Source organism: Protopterus annectens, chromosome 5.part0 (genome assembly GCF_019279795.1).
Source record: "Protopterus annectens isolate FY-2018-M chromosome 5.part0, PAN1.0, whole genome shotgun sequence".
Taxonomy (NCBI): domain Eukaryota; kingdom Metazoa; phylum Chordata; order Ceratodontiformes; family Protopteridae; genus Protopterus; species Protopterus annectens.
In genome coordinates this window covers 1,284,827,305-1,284,844,183 of record NC_056735.1, presented here as the reverse complement: position 1 = coordinate 1,284,844,183, position 16,879 = coordinate 1,284,827,305, and positions in this window count along the sequence as shown.

The window sequence follows — 16,879 nt, the reverse complement described above, 5'->3', positions numbered from 1 at the left end:
GTGTTAATGAAGATGGAGAACAGCAAGGGCCCTAGTATAGAGCCTTGTGGTACTCTGAGGGTGTTAGGTAGAAGGTTAGAGAGTTTGTTCTGCCAGAGGCCAGCCTGCTGTCGACCATTCAGGTAGGATTGAAACCATTAGAGGGCTCCAGTATCTAGACAGAATGTTTGCAGGGTGTGGATTACAAGTTGGTGATCAACCATATCGTATGCCTTGGAAAGATCCAAACAAAGGGCTGAGGATATATAATTATTGTTGCGATTATGGTTTATGGTGTTAGTAAAGGCTAGGAGGGCTGAAGTAGTGCTGTGATGAGGACGGAAGCCATGCTGAGTGTCTGCCATAAGGCAATTTTGGATTAGGTGGTGCATGAATTGTCTATGAATAAATGTTTCCATAATCTTTGCAAGTGGCGAGAGTATAGCTATTGGCCTATGATTGGAGAATTCAGTAGAGCTGCCTCCTTTGTGAAGTGGGATTACATAGGATATTTTCCAGATGGTGGGAATTTTAGCTTCTACTATGGTTTGATTGATTAGTTTTGAGATGGGGTAAGCAATAGCATCAGCTGATTTTTGTAGGTACTCGGCAGGGAGTTGATCAGCAGAAAGTGTAGTGGGTTTTAATTTTTCGATCAAGGTACGGATAAGTGAAGTGGCGACTGGTTGGAAGCTGAACGCAAGTAGGTTTCTAGGGGTGCTACTTTCAGGACCAGGGGAGTTAGGAGGTAGTTGGCTAGCTAGGGCTTGAATTGTCTCAGTAAAGAATTGGTTAAAACTATCAGAAACATCTTCAGGGGTTTTATCAATAGTAGCAGCAGGGATTGGGGTTGAAGGTTGTCTAGGATGTAGTATATATGACATGCCACCTGGCAGGGTATGGCATTACTGGGTTCACAGTGCTCAGTCCCCAGATTGGCTGTGTGGTGGCATCCCACACATGTGTTGTACGTTCCTGGCCAAGGGTGATGGCTGACTGCATACATGTGGCAGCTGTGACATTGCCACATGACTCACATAAACCACAACTGGACCATAGACGTGATTCACAGGTTACCTTTGCACATGCTACCCTAGTAGTGTGATTGCCATGGTGAGTACCAACACATAGGGCCAATGGGGAACAACATACTGAAGGTGTGTATGTGTGGGTGTACTGCTACTGTTTCATAGCACTGGCATATATGACTGCACACGTGGGTAAATGCCAGGTAAGACATGTGCAATGTGTCACGGGCAACGTACATGCATACAGGACATACAGTGACTTTCTGTCATGTGTAAACTTGACATATGTATCGTACGCTATGCAGATGTCACTAGGAGTCTACAGAAGCACTGTAACTCTGCATTGCAGGTGTAAGCAGTGTTCCAGGGAACCCCAAGCAAACATGCATGCAAACAAAGCTACAGTAAGCAGGGCTGGAAGTAGTGCATTGTACAACAAAGAAGGGGTAACAATAACAGTAAGTAACAATGCAAATATGTAGGCACTATCAACATGTAAACTGAACTCAACACTGCTCCGGCACAATGAAGGCTGTCCAGTGACCACAATCACGTTATTTAAACATGAAATTTTAAATTTTGAAAAATGTGTTATTAACAGAGTTCGTAGTGAGTACAGGAAAGGAAGAAAATTGAAGAAAAATGTGACCAAGGCTGAGGCCAATTTATTAGATAACTTGAGTAAAAATGACAAGATACGAATTATGAAGCCTGACAAGGGGGGAGGGCTGGTGATAATGGACAAATGGGACTACATTAAAAGGATGAAAGATATTTTGGATACCGAGGAACATTATAGCTTGGTAACCAGAAATGAAATAAATATTTCATATAGAAAAATCGATTTGATTTTAGATGATAATTTACCTACAGGTATGATTGATACCAAATTATATAATTTTTTAAAAGTTCCCAAACCAGTGATACCTGCTATCTTCGGTATACCCAAAATCCACAAATCCTGGTCTGATCCCCCATTGAGGCCTATCGTATCTTCCCAAGGATCAAAAACGCAGCCTTTAGCTATCTACATTGATACAAAAGTTAAAACATTTTATAATAAATACAGTCATATCTTGGTAGATTCTTGGGATTTTTTGCAAAAAATTGGGAGAAGCATTTATACTGACGAAACTCTTTTTATTACTATTGACGTGAAAGATTTGTTTTCTGTCATTCCCCAGGTCTTAGGTTTAGAATGGTTTGAAGATATGTTACAGGAAATGAACTTTTTAACAGTTGAAGAATATAGATTAGTTTTAGAAAGCATGGAATTGGTTTTAAAATATAATTACATGTATTTCTAGGGTGATTATTATCACCAAAAGAACGGGGTTGTTATGGGTTCAGCCTGTGCCCCAGTTTTTGCCAATATAGTAATGCTGTTTTGGGAGAAGAACTATGTTTTAAATTCTATGTATAGTCAATGCATTGGCCAGTATTTCCATTTTTTAGACGATATTTTTGTCCTATGGACAGGATCTTACAATATGGTGAATGAATTTATTAGTTACATTAATCAGACAACTTCATTTTTACAATTTACATATGAAGTTGGGAGAAATGAAATTCACTATTTGGATATAAACTTGATTAAGGATTACAATAATAAGTGCTATAAATCAAACATTTTTAGAAAGGAACATTACTCTAATGCGTATCTACACTTTGATAGTGATCATCCTTACCAACTTAAAAAGAACATTATAAAAGGACAGATGATTAGGATGGCTAGAATGATTTCAGATGAGACTGAATTTTTGGATGAAATCAACAATATAGAGAGAATGTTTATGGACAGAGGATATCCTATGGACTTTATTATCCCAATTAAGGAATATGTAACAGCAGGGAGAGGTGTTAAATATACTCCACTATTGGTCAAGGATGGTGCGCTAGTTTTTGAAGGAAATTCAGTACTTAATATTGACATTAATATTGATGCAAATACAGTACTTAATACCAACTATATTAATGAAAACATCAACAACATGGACAGTAGGAACAATAGTTTGAATATACAGGAAAGAGTTAGGGAGGGGGTTACACCATATTTGACCCTTACTTACCATCACGGTATAGGCTGGCTGAAAAAAAGCATACATGAAACATGGGAAATGTTCAAAAACATGGCAGTGAGGACGGATGGCTTCCAAAACAAGATTAAATTCAGCTTCAGAAGAAATAGAAATATTAAGAATATCATAGAAAAGGATAAAAGTAGTAGTAGTGGAAGTATTAAAAAACAAGGTAGTTTTGCTTGTGGTAGATGTGCACAATGTTGTTACATAGCAGGATTGAAAGAGGTTAGAATTTCAAATTTGCAAATTATACTCAAAGTCAGGAAATACTACAGTTGCTATTCAAAAGGGGTGGTATATTTTGTCTTCTGCAAAGCCTGTGATTGTTATTACATTGGGAAAACAGAATGCCACCTCAGATCTAGAATATATGAGCATATGAGACATTAATAAACATAATGATATAATGCACTTTACAGACATGCTTTGACTTGTACATATGCTGACTTTAAGTTCTGGGTATTGGATGAAATTGCCTACCCAGAAAGAGGAGGGGATTGGGAGACACGTTTGGAATACAAAGAAATGATATGGCAACTAAGGTTAGATGCTTGTGGTAGTAAAGGACTCAATGACCACATTTCTATTAGTCCGGCATTAAAAGTATTAACAGGTGATCCTAAGAGACACAGTAGATGAAATTTAATTAATTAATTAATTAATTAATTAATTAATTCATTCATTCATTCATTCATTCATTTAATCAATTTTAATAAATATTCAGTTTTATTGGTTTTGTAGTATATATTATATTTTATATTTGTATTTAATATTCCATATTTAATATTCAAATTTTAACATTTCAATATTTTATACATTATAAATAAATATATTATACTTAAATACATATTATTATATAAAATTTTTTTCATTATATATTCATTATTTATATATGTTTATATATATATATATATATATATATATATATATATATATATATATATATATACATATTTACACAAATCTTCATATATACATATCAAGTTATATTTCCCATTATATATTTATACATGCACATTTATACATATGTTTTATTCTATTTTATCTTGTGTTTTGTATATTTATACAATTACTTATGTCTAACATTGTAGTTTATTTGGTGGCAGCAGCATTGGACCTAAGAGTTTTTGGGGATCTGTGAATATTTTTTATGTCCAGATTCCTTATGTTTATGCTTATGTTCTGATTTTTATGCCTGTAGTTTTTATGTCTGAATTTTTATGCTTGAATTTTTCATGCTTGCACCTTTTATATTATATTTATATTTGCATTTTTATATTTGCAATTTGCATATCTTAAATTTGTTTATATTAGTTTTTTATATTCAGGATTTTTATATTGAGCATTTTTTCTATGCATGCTATGTCACATATGTTTTACTGTTGATTTTCTATCAATTTACACATAGAAAAATATATATACATTTTTTAGACAGTGAAGTAGTGCACAGTGATAGTTCAGTATTTATAAGCTATAATTTGGTCAACAATTAGGTTTTGTGTGGTCTGTTCATTTAATCAATTCTTTGTATTAAAATATTTAGCCAGCCCCAGTCAAGAAAAGTAACAAAGGCCAGTTACATTTTATTTATATAATTTTATTTATATAATTTTATTTCGTTTTATATTAATTATCAATTAATTATGTCAGTTTCTGTGGACCAATGAGTGAGAAGTATTTGTTATAAAAGAACAATTTAGTCTATTGGTAACAGGATTCTGAAGAAGTCTCAGTGGTGAGATGAAAGCGCTAAGTCTGTTACTCATTTTATTATTTTCTGTTTAAATAAATACCAGTTTAATTCTATTCACTCTGTGGTCGTAATTCAGAATACCAAAACAACGTGATTGTGGTTACTGGACAGCCTTCATTGTGCCGGAGCAGCATTGAGTTCAGTTTCTGTGTTTTGTGGTGGAATTTTTGACTTTCGATTAATAGTTGCCAACTATTGCCGTTCCGGCTACAAGAAGTCCTACCAAGTTATGGATAGCAGTGGTATGTTAAACGAGCTGTTAAGGGTCATACAAACCCATTCTCAAAGTGGAGATACACCCAGTGGTTCCGCCCATGATATCCCATGTGCGCAGAGCAGCCCGAGGGGGAATGTGGTCGCTGGAGTGACATCAGAAGGGCACGACGCGGTAACACGAGGAGGATGATCCGGATTAGATCATGTTAACTGGAGAGCAGATGAGACAAACAAACAAAACTTTGAATCCGAAGAAGGAACAAGCAAAAAGCAGTATATTGATTCGTACAAGGATGTAGACTTCAATATATGGTTAAACAAGTCTTTTCAAACCAACGTAGCTGAAAAAAGCAACCGTAACCGAAACAAAATGACTTTTAAGGACAAATGTAAGAATTTTAAAACCTTATTAACTAAATACAAATCCCTAGCGATAGAAAATTGGTACTTTGACAAGTGTATCAATAATCAATAATTATCAATTAATGATATCAGTTTCTGTGGACCAATGAGTGAGAATTATTTGTTATAAAAGAACAATTTAGTCTATTGGTAACAGGATTCTAAAGAAGTCTCAGTGGTGAGATGAAAGCACTAAGTCTGTTACTCATTTTATTATTTTCTGTTTATATAAATACCAGTTTAATTCTATTCACTCTGTGGTTGTAATTCAGAATACCAAAACAACGTGATTGTGGTTACTGGACAGCCTTCATTGTGCCGGAGCAGCGTTGAGTTCAGTTTCTGTGTTTTGTGGTGGAATTTTTGACTATCAACATGTACCCAGGAATACACAGCGCAGATGCCCATGGTAGAACTGATATTATGTCGTAGTTAATTGTGATTTGGATTACATTGGTACTGCACACATATCAACATGCGCAAACATCCACATTGCATAGTCATTGTGGGCAACTTGACACCATTACTGTACATGTCCACCATTGCATATCACTACTTGCGTTAGCTTCCCCCCTGTGCTACCCATGTATGCGGCTATCTGTTGACATCCTTACCACCGGCATGCAATTATGTGCAGCTGTTACACTTTGGTACGTACTATGGGTGCAGATGACAATTCAGGACATTCATACGGTTACTGCATCAGGCATGCTGTGATATACACACAGTCATATCAGCACACTGTACTGTTACCAACATGATACTACTAATACACTTCTATGTAGTCACCCTGTGCATCAGCAATGTGTTTACCTGTTCCTGCAATGATGTTGGAGATTGCTGTAATATGTCCCCACAACGTCTGTCTATGACATCGGTTAAATTACAGATAGCATCCGTGATGTTACGCATACTGTCAGTCATGGCTGTGCGACATGCTCTCAGCTCCCTCAGACCCTGTCTGGTGTACCTTTCCATACGCGACTGTGCCTGCATGACAGCCCGAAACATAGCTGAGGTTGACAGACCTCTTTGGGCATGTCTGCCAGAGGCAGTACACCCACGGATGCACCAATGAGAACCCATGGGCAACTGTCTGTGTGGTACCATCGCAGGACCCTGCCCATGGCTGCTGTGTGGGGACGCATGTGCCACAGGTACATTACCCTGGTCAATGCCCACTGTATCCTGTCCATCACCTAGGGACAATGGTGACAAAGGATGTACTGGCAGGATGACTGTGCACAATGATGGGGTTGACAGCTGTGTACTGTCAATTGGCTGACCAATGGCGGACCCTGACACACCTTCCTGTACCATTACACAAATATCATCATTACCAGTACCTGTGGCACCAGATTTAGGTTCCCTGCTGCAGGACACCAGAGCAGCACCAGAACCTGTGGGAGGAAGACAGGAAACACAGTTTACAGTCTCCACACATTGTTACCAGTGATACACTTATGCACACATGAACACATGCACACATGGACACATGCACACATGCACACATGGACACAGGCACACATGCACACATGGACACAAACACACATGCAGACATGCACATGTGGACACATGCACACAGGCATACATGCACACATGCACACATGCACGCAGCCACACATGCACACATGCACACATGCAGACATGCACATGTGGACACATGCACACATGGACACATGCACACATGCACACATGCACACGTGGACAGATGCACACATGGACACATGCACACATGCACACGTGGTCACATGCACACATGGGCACATGCACACGTGGTCACGTGAACACATGCACACATGAACACATGCACACGTTGACACAGGCACACATGCACACATGCACACATGCACACATGGAAACAGGCACACATGCAACACATGCACTCATGCACACGTGGACACAGGCACACCTGCACACATGCACACATTCACACATGCACACATGGGCACAGGCACACCTGCACACATGCACACATGCACACATGCACACCCCGCAGTATACACACAGAGCACTACTGAGTTGCACTAGTGTTACTAGCACTATCAGGACTATTATAGGTATTGTTAAACACACTCACCAGCATGGATGGCCTGCCTTGCTGTAACCCCGGAGGGACCTGCAGAAATGATGAGATTAATGTCAGTGGGCACAACTGTGCCATTGATACTGCATATGATACAGTGCAGTAGTACACCAGTTGCCTTTCACATGTCAGCTGCTGATATTGCCAGTATCACACATGCACAATTACATACTATGATGACAGATACATACCACGGACGCACCTTACACATGCATAAACTAACAGTGTACAGAACAGTCAAGTGTACATATGGCATATTACCTGCATGCTCCACGTCGTGCTGCTGTGTGGATCCAGCCTCCATCATGATGCAGGTGTAGTGCTGTTGCTGTTCCAGGGCTGGAGCCACAACACTTAGGAGTAGCCCCTCCAGTCTGGTGAGGGGGGGTGTGGCCACCCCCACCTCCTGTGGCAACCTGTTGCCTGTGGATATCTGACGCACGCTGACGGACACTTCTGATTAAATCACTGCAGTGATGTCGTACCTGCTCATATGTCCTATTATGCGTGCCAATATAATTTACCCTACGGACAAGGTCTTGCCACAGTGCAGCCCTCTCCTGCTGATTCTGACTGGTGCGGGAAAACAGGATGTCATACTCCTGCACCAGGCTCTGGTGTATCTCCTCATCTTCCGCTGCAGAGTAGGTGGGATTACGCTGACGCATCATCTCCCTGGAAGAGAACACAAACAGGATATCAGCAGACTATGTCAGCAATATATGGCACACATACTATACATGATACTCATGTGTAGTGATATACTACTACTCCCATATGTTGAATGTGTGTGTGTCATGGTGGATACACAAGTACATGGCCAGATATCAGTGCTCAGCCAACACCTGTGCAACAATACCTGCCACATTCCACACAACATAGTAGCATGCCCCATCGGTCAGCACACACTGACAGGTCCAATGCACAACCTCACTCTGGGGGTTCATCCCAAGGTACTGTATGTGGGACGCCATCCACTAGTGTGATGTGGACACAAGTTACTCGGCCTGGATATACATATCCCACCACCACCACCAGCACAGTAGACTACTTTGATATGTATGTGATTAGACAGTTATTCACTTGTTAGGACTGAGATGGTATCCATGCAGCACACTGGGCCAGTGGAAGCCACAACCCACACTGCTGACCCCTTTGCAAATGCTTACCACGGACATGCCACAGATTGCATGGAACTTGCACACACATTTCTAACCCAGACCCTATGCACAAAGGTTAGGCATTCTGTCCGGTGGACCCCAGACAGAGGCAGATTGTATAACAATAGCAGGAGGCTACTGCAGGACAGAGCAGATTCACATTAAGGGAAGGCATCTGTGGTCAGCACTGGTACTACGCTACGGTCTCTCATAACAACTGCCACGGCCTACTCTGGGAGGGAAATGGCCACAAATACTATGGATAACCACAAGGCCTTCTTCAGTTATGTTACACATATGGACCAAATGCCTCAGATATGCTCTGTGTTAATACACACCTACTTAACATTCACCAAACACACAGATATTGGCAACATTCTTGCAGACAGGTTCGGTGCACATATCCCCCCCTTCTCCCCCACCAGTTGAAATACTTATCACAGCTGTATGTAACCTCTCTATCATCTCACATGTCCAGGTGAGGGCCGCCCTCAGCAAAGCAGAACACACAGCATCACTGTGACCTCATGGTATCCCTGGATGTGTGCTACCTGCACTCCAAGAGGACATACAACCGCATATAAGACTGATAATTTATCTTGGCCGTACTACAGGATATGTACCTAGACACTGGCATACAGCAACAGTGGTCCCACACCACTAAAGAGGCACCTCGACTGACCCTGGGAACTACCACATCATATGCATAACCGGCCTGGTCTGCTAAGCTATGGAATTATTCAGTATGGGATGCATATGCAGTGATATCGGGTACCTGCAGACACTTGTTCCCAGCCAGTTTGCCTTTGTGATGGGCTGATCCTGCCTTTTGAACCTGGCTGACCTTTCAAAGCAGTCACTACAGCCATTGATGAGGGCAACGCACAGACAACTGCTGCCAGGATCATGGCCTGACACTGATTGACATGTAATGTATAGTCATCCCCTTTTGGTGGAACTACGTACACACAACATATCACATGGTCATACCTATAGATGCAGACCTATGACACATTTGGAGGGTTCACAGTATGCACACTATTAACCTGCTACTTTGCATTACCTGTGTTTGTCGCAGCTGGTTGCGTTACCACTGCTTCTGCTTCCTGCTGCTACTGTCACTGCTGACAGCTTAGAGTCACAGTGTGTAGCGTGTTTTTGTTTTTGTTTTTTTTTCTCTCTGTCTCGGTTTGTCTCTCTCCCTTTGTCTGCTTCCAGACAGTGCAATGAATGTATTGCATGTGTGGAGTGCTAGTACAGGATGCTTTTGTAGGTATCTGCATAGGTCCATGTGATGGCCTCTGCACCAATTGTAAGCTAGCATTTGCTAATTGCATACAGCCAGTTGTGTACTGATTGCAGTTCTCACTGTGATTTCAGGACAGTGCTATAAAAGGGTATGTGAGATAGGCGTTGCCCTTTCAGATTGTAAGGGCAGGGACCATGCTGGTATGCTGTGGACACTGTTCTGTGAGTGTAAAGGTTAGTATCTCTCTCATGATTCAGGCTGTGCTGTAGATTCACATTTCTCCATTCCTCTCTCCTGTTCCCTGTAGTAAGTGTGTATGCACAATGACACCTACAACTATATATAGATATATATATATATATATATATATATATATATATATATATATATATATGTACATATACATACATTTATATATGTACATTAACTGACATTATTACCTACAAGCTACCAACTAGCATGGCTGTTTCTGTTCACACACTACTATTATGGGAATCCAGTAGTTTTGACAGTAATTCTAAATGACATGCTTTGGGTACTACACATCCTATATTCCCTTTACATTCATCCCTACTATTACATGTTATATTTATTTTAGCACAATGTTCTTGTATAAGAGTCATGGCTTGGTGGTAGGTCATACAGACTACTGTTTACAAGGTCTTGGGTTCGGGACTGACAGTGGGATTTTATTTTGCTTTTGAACTGACTACAGGACCTGTCAATCAAAGTGACTAAGGCACTTTTAAGCAGTTGTAACCGGGTTTGCGCTGGCTTGCTTGGAGCTCACGCATGTGCACTGGCACTTAGCTCTGCACACACACACACGCACACCCGCTTACAACCGCTTAACAGTGCTTACTCTGGCGCACACCTGCGCTATTTTCTTTGAAAGAAATGAAAATGGGGAGACAGGAAAGTGGTGAAAAAGGGGTCACAAAGAGGGTAAGACAGTAGGGAAACAAGCTTGGGATTTGCAGGAGGGATGTAGGTAAGGCCCATAGCTGCCCATTTCTTCATCAGCAACAGCTGTGCATATGTATGTAATTTGATGTGACATTTGAAACCTTCCAACCCTGAGAGAGGTGTCAGGACAACAATAATACTTGTTGTACAGCCAATTGTAATTGATAGTTTCCATGTCCAGCAGACATGTGTGCGGAATGGGCAGCTATGTATGGGTCGTAATTTTTTGTGGGTACAGAGTGCCCCCCTTTTTTTTTTTTTCAGGTGAGAGTGGTATTTCAGGTGAAGGAAGTCAGTACAGCCGGGGAGGTAGGTTGGGTAGGTAAACAGACAAGACAAACAAGATGCATATAGGGGCGGTGTATGACACATGTGGGGGGGTTACACAATTGACGGGGACGGAGGTTTGGATATCCAGAGCCCATGAGCCCACAGATGGCAACAGTGGAACTGATATCCCCACCCATAGGCAGTTGCCACTGTTCCTTCACTGCCCAGGACAGGGCTGTGCTGGGGGCTGTGTAAACCGGGCAACAGGCATGCCCGTAAGTTGTGCCACCTGTGCCTCAAGCTGGCGTAGGGGCTCGAGAACAGAGTCCCGAATCTCCCTATGCACCACAGTCTGGACGCTACGGAGGGTGAGTGGTGGTTCTCCTCCGGCCACACTTGCAGAGGGGGCACAAGCCCCATCCCCTGCAGCGCTTCCACCCGCAGGTGGCACAGGGCCACCGGAGGAGGGTCCAGACTGGGCACTAGTGCCAGGTGCACTCGCCAGCTGAGGTGGGAGAGGTGGGTCCGCTGGAACCCGCCTTCTCTGTCGTCCTATGTTTTGCATTATATCATGACAGTTTGGGTTAGTGACATATAATACCATTCACAATTAGTTGTAACAGCATGCATTAGTATTCCCATTAACCAAACACCCTGATATTCACACCATTGAACAGCGAGCATAACTCATGCATAATTTGAACAGCAATACACAGTCCAACGACATGCAGGGTTGATTGATGGCAACAGGCCATCAGGTTTGGATGTATGAACAGGGCAGATGCATCAACGGACATGCAAATATATATGACCCAACAGGACAAATGTCCAGGGGTGTTAATTGTGATTGCACATACCATTTTCACGTGGAATGGATTATATGTGGTTATAGGGTGGGGTGAAGAAAATAATATTAACACCTTTGAATACCAATATATATGCTGTACATTTCTAATAGCTGCACATATATACACACTACTGTTCTAACTACAGTTTCCTATATGATAACTATTTCAACTTGGTGGTAGGACTGTTACTGCAACATCAATATACATTTTATTATTCTTCATACACATTCATATCTAGCTTTGTTCAGCTACATCATCCTGCTACATTTGCTTTATGCAGCTATAGACAGGTGTGGATGTTTGGTATATCAGACAATCATATTATCTGCATATTGCAGACTGAGAGCAACATATCCAGATTTTGAGATACACATTCCAGATGCAGCAACACTTTGAACAGATTTTGCTGTTTGGTTTTGATTCTCACATGCATTTCATTCTGTCTTGACTGCAGTATACTTTATTCAGGGGTTATTACTACTGTATTTCTGGATTCATGACACTTTCTCACACTCTCTCAGTTGTTTTCATTTTACTATTCAGGATGGTACTTAACTCTAGGCTTTATTGACATGTTTTACCTGTAGTTATTACAATCCTTTCCAGCAGTCTCACTTCTGTCATGTTTCAGTATTTCAACAGGGATATATTTCACACATGTGATTTCATCATCTTCTGCAGCTATACTTTTCAGCCTGCTGCAGGTTGTATACTATTTTCTTACAGGTGGGGCATTTTTATTTCAGAATTTATGTCAGACATTTTCATTTTTCTGTTTGGCTTACAGGCTGCAACACACTTTTGTAATCAAGAAATACTTGCAAACACTTTCACACTGTTACTTGCACATTTTATTACTTAGTGACTACACTGCACTCTTTTTCTGACTGTCATACTTTTATATTTCTTTACAGTTGCTGGTAGTGGATTACTGACATGCCTGGTGGCGCAACCGCACCAGCCTATCACCATAGGCTCTGCGGTTCGCAGAACGGACACCAGCAGCTGTAATATAAATGAAGTAATATTGGAATACACATCTCCATAATATCAGCTAGTTTAATTTCTTACATACATAATTAAATGTAACGTACTCAGTAGTGGGGCATTGGGCATTTGCCGGGCCTCCTGGATCCAAATGTTCAATTGGTCCTGCTTGCATCTCTTCAGGTCTGCATGATGGTGGCGGACCTGCTCACCAGTCCTTGGAATCCCTGTGGCACTGGTGAGATCATGAGCCAACCGGTCCCATGCCTCAGCCCTATATGCTCCCCACAGGACCTGGCCCTGCATGAGTTGGGCCTCATGAATGTGGACTAGGAGCCAGACAATGTACCTGGACTCCTCAACATCCCACCTCTGTGCTCGAAAGCAACTACCCTCACCTACTCCTGTCATTCTGGCTGCATGTCAGTTCTACAATAGTTTATGCTGTGTATTCCTGCCTATGGGGCTTATATAGTCCATTTTTCCCGCACATATCTGTGATTGGCCATTTTGGAATTGTATCAACTTCACTAAACCTGCATTGTCATGCTCCATTTGTATTCATTCCTATATATTTGCTATTATTGCATTTATAAGTACTGCTGTCATGGCTTAGTGGTTCAGTACCTCGACTATGGTGTATAGTATCCTGGGTTCGAACCTGGCCACTACTTTTTATTTTTTATGACTGTCTAGACAAGTTGAGGGGTGTGTCTGTGTAAAGGCAGTTTTGATAGGCTTGCTCAACGTTGCCCATCGGTTAGCTTGTTTGCGCGGTGCGCAGCTCCGCGCAAACGGGGTATGCTGGTTTAAGCCTCATTTGGCTATCAGCATGCATATTACGCTCAGCTCAGTTAGGGGCACATAGATTTAGCATGTTAAACCACTGCTCAGCTACGGGCACTCATTTTGCACCAGTTAAACCACTGCTCACCTACGGGCAGATGCACTCACCCTGTTAAACTGTAGCTCAGCTATGGGCACATCTGGCATTTTTTATTGTTTTGTTACCTCACATTTCTTCAATATAAATGGGCTATTTCATTACATTTTACATAAAATGTGATTGTATGTGTACATATTTGTCAGGGACTTGTTTCGTGTTTATTTTGCTAAAAATAAAAATTGGTGTTGTGGGGGCTCGAACCATGAATGCCTGCTCTTCAGCCAACATCTCTACTGCTACGCTATTGCTTCTTGGCTTACTTTGCATATTTAGTTCTTATATGCTTTCCCACTGACTACTAACTGTGGCTGCGCTACGGGCACGCCCGCGCAAACGAGCGCACTCACGGTTAAACATCTTTACAATTTAAAAAAAAATTATGAGATGTTCATTTGTACATTTTATGTTCATAGTCTGTGGGGGCATGTGTTGTGTTGTGTTTATTCACATTTCCATGGACTCTGTCGTGGGTGTTTACTTTGGGCACTTTTACTCTTCTGGGGCATGTCCGCTTACAGGGCTCAGCCTACGGACATGCCCCCTACTGTCTTACACGGACTGTGTTAGCCTTAGGTGTGATTCAGTATGCTCTCATGAATATGCAGAGCATGCTGACATCACTCCGTTTAACTGCAGCCTCCGTGTATGAGTTAGAACTCTTACACGGAGGCTTCGTGAATCCTGCCCATAATGTTTTTTTTTTCTTTCTAGTGCCACTTTGCTATTTGTAATAAAACTGTAGTTTGTTCACTGTCTTGTGAGAAACAATATCATCTTTGTAATGGTTAAGCAACTAGAAACTCCTTACATTCTTACAGTATTAGATAATTTTATTTTATGAGAAGAACATTTTCCTTTCAGTGCATTATTGCAGCTTTCTCCTGGGTCTCTACTGTCTCTACTTCTTACCAGTCAACAACACAAGTAAATGTATAAATAACTAAGACCAGTATTCATGGCCATTGCCTGAACTCATTATGATAGGGTTACTACATGTCCCTCTTTGAGAGGGACAGTTCCAATTTGGGCAGTTGTGTCCTGCGAAAAAAACAAAAAAATGGCAAATGTCCTGAGATTTTAAGACAAAATATATTTCTTACATTTTCTTTAGTAGTTGCATAAAACAGTTATTTTGTATCTGGAACACATAAATATTACAAGAAATAGCATAAGCAGCTCAAATGCTACAGAAATAAGCTTTTGTTTTGGTAAAAAAGTGAACTTTTGTCCTTTACACTGGCCGTACATATGTTTTGTTATGCAAAATCTCACATTTCTACAAAAAATGTCCCACTTTGGGTATTTGAAAAGATGGCAACCTACATTATGGGTATCCATGCTGTCTGTGAATAAACATATCTTGGCCAAGATTCATAGATGCCATTTACATTAATACATTATTGCCATGAATAAGCCTGAGGAAATGAACTCATAATGAAAAGTAAATTAGAAACTATATGAAATGGTTTATGATAGAGACGTACGCCATCACCCAGTTGTGATTTATAAACAAATTTCCAAGCCATCTGCAGATTCATTGTAAAAAGTGGAGTTGCACATTTTCTATCAGCTTTGCAATCCATGCAGATGCTTGCTGATCCTGTAAAAATGATTTCAGCTGTCCTTTTTCTGCCTTGATCCCGTGTTCTGTATCATTACTGTACATTGCCACTAATACATTAAAAAAGAAATTCATCAGTTAAACAACACAGCAATGAAACCACACCTGCCATCCTCAAAAAAATGTTATGTGACACAACGCCCATAATCATATATACAGGCAGAGGCCAGGCAAGTAAAGTTGTGGTGAAGTAATGTTTCTAATAATAGAAATACATTCACAATTCTATAGAAAGCCATGTGTTAACAAATCGGCCCTTCCTTTTGCACCTAGCAGTTTCTTGCAGTCATACTACTGTTAATTCTCTTCATCAGTGACACAGGAATCTCCAGTAGAAACACATGTTGAGCCAACAAAACTTCCTTGTCACATCAGTACTTCTGAATTAAATCACTACATTTCTACCACGTATGCGCAATCACTAAAAGACATCAAATTAAAGGATGTCTCACTGTTCAATAATTATTCCTACTTATCCCATTTACAAAAGACAGCTTACAGTATTGACCTAAAACATTGTAGTGTGCTCATCATATGAATAACACCAGTGAACTCAATAATCATACATCATTTTCTTCTGCTTCAAATTAATTTAACATATTCTCATTATTTTTTCATATTTTAAAAAAAATCTGTGGTTTCCACAACTGATTTTCTGCCTAACTCAAGTAATCTCAAATGCTAAACTTTTAAACATCAGTTCAGGAATGCATTTTCCTTTTTGTAAGCAAATGAGGCTCTTTTTATATTTATCAATATTAATCATAGTAATACATCAATGCACATGGCACTTTATCCACTAATTGGTCTCCCTGCTTCTCGTCACATAAAGGGCATCTTTAGGTACTTACAATTTTTCCCTGTGTAAGTGTGCTTATCAACATTCCAGTGCATTTACGTAGTCAGCTTGAATAACATCCTTTGACTATATTTGCATATCAGTGTCCCCTGAAAAGAACTTACTAGCCTGGTGGTTAGCAAAGGATAAATAAATAAATAAATAAACATATTGATGCAGTGTCTTTCATTGTGGATTACCACTATGTTCAGCCAAAACCCGGGACTATAAATACCACCCAAAAACTGAAAATTCTTGAAACAAAAAGTACATTGAAATCAACTAAAAACTGATAAGGTGTATATTGCAGTTATTGGGGTAGTGAGAGTTGTCAAAGAACTCTGATCACTGTGGGAAATAAAGAGCTGGAAAGTGGAAACAAAAAATGTGGACTCTGTGAACACTGGAGTTATCACTGCTTGGAATAGTCTTTGCGACAAAAATTAAAG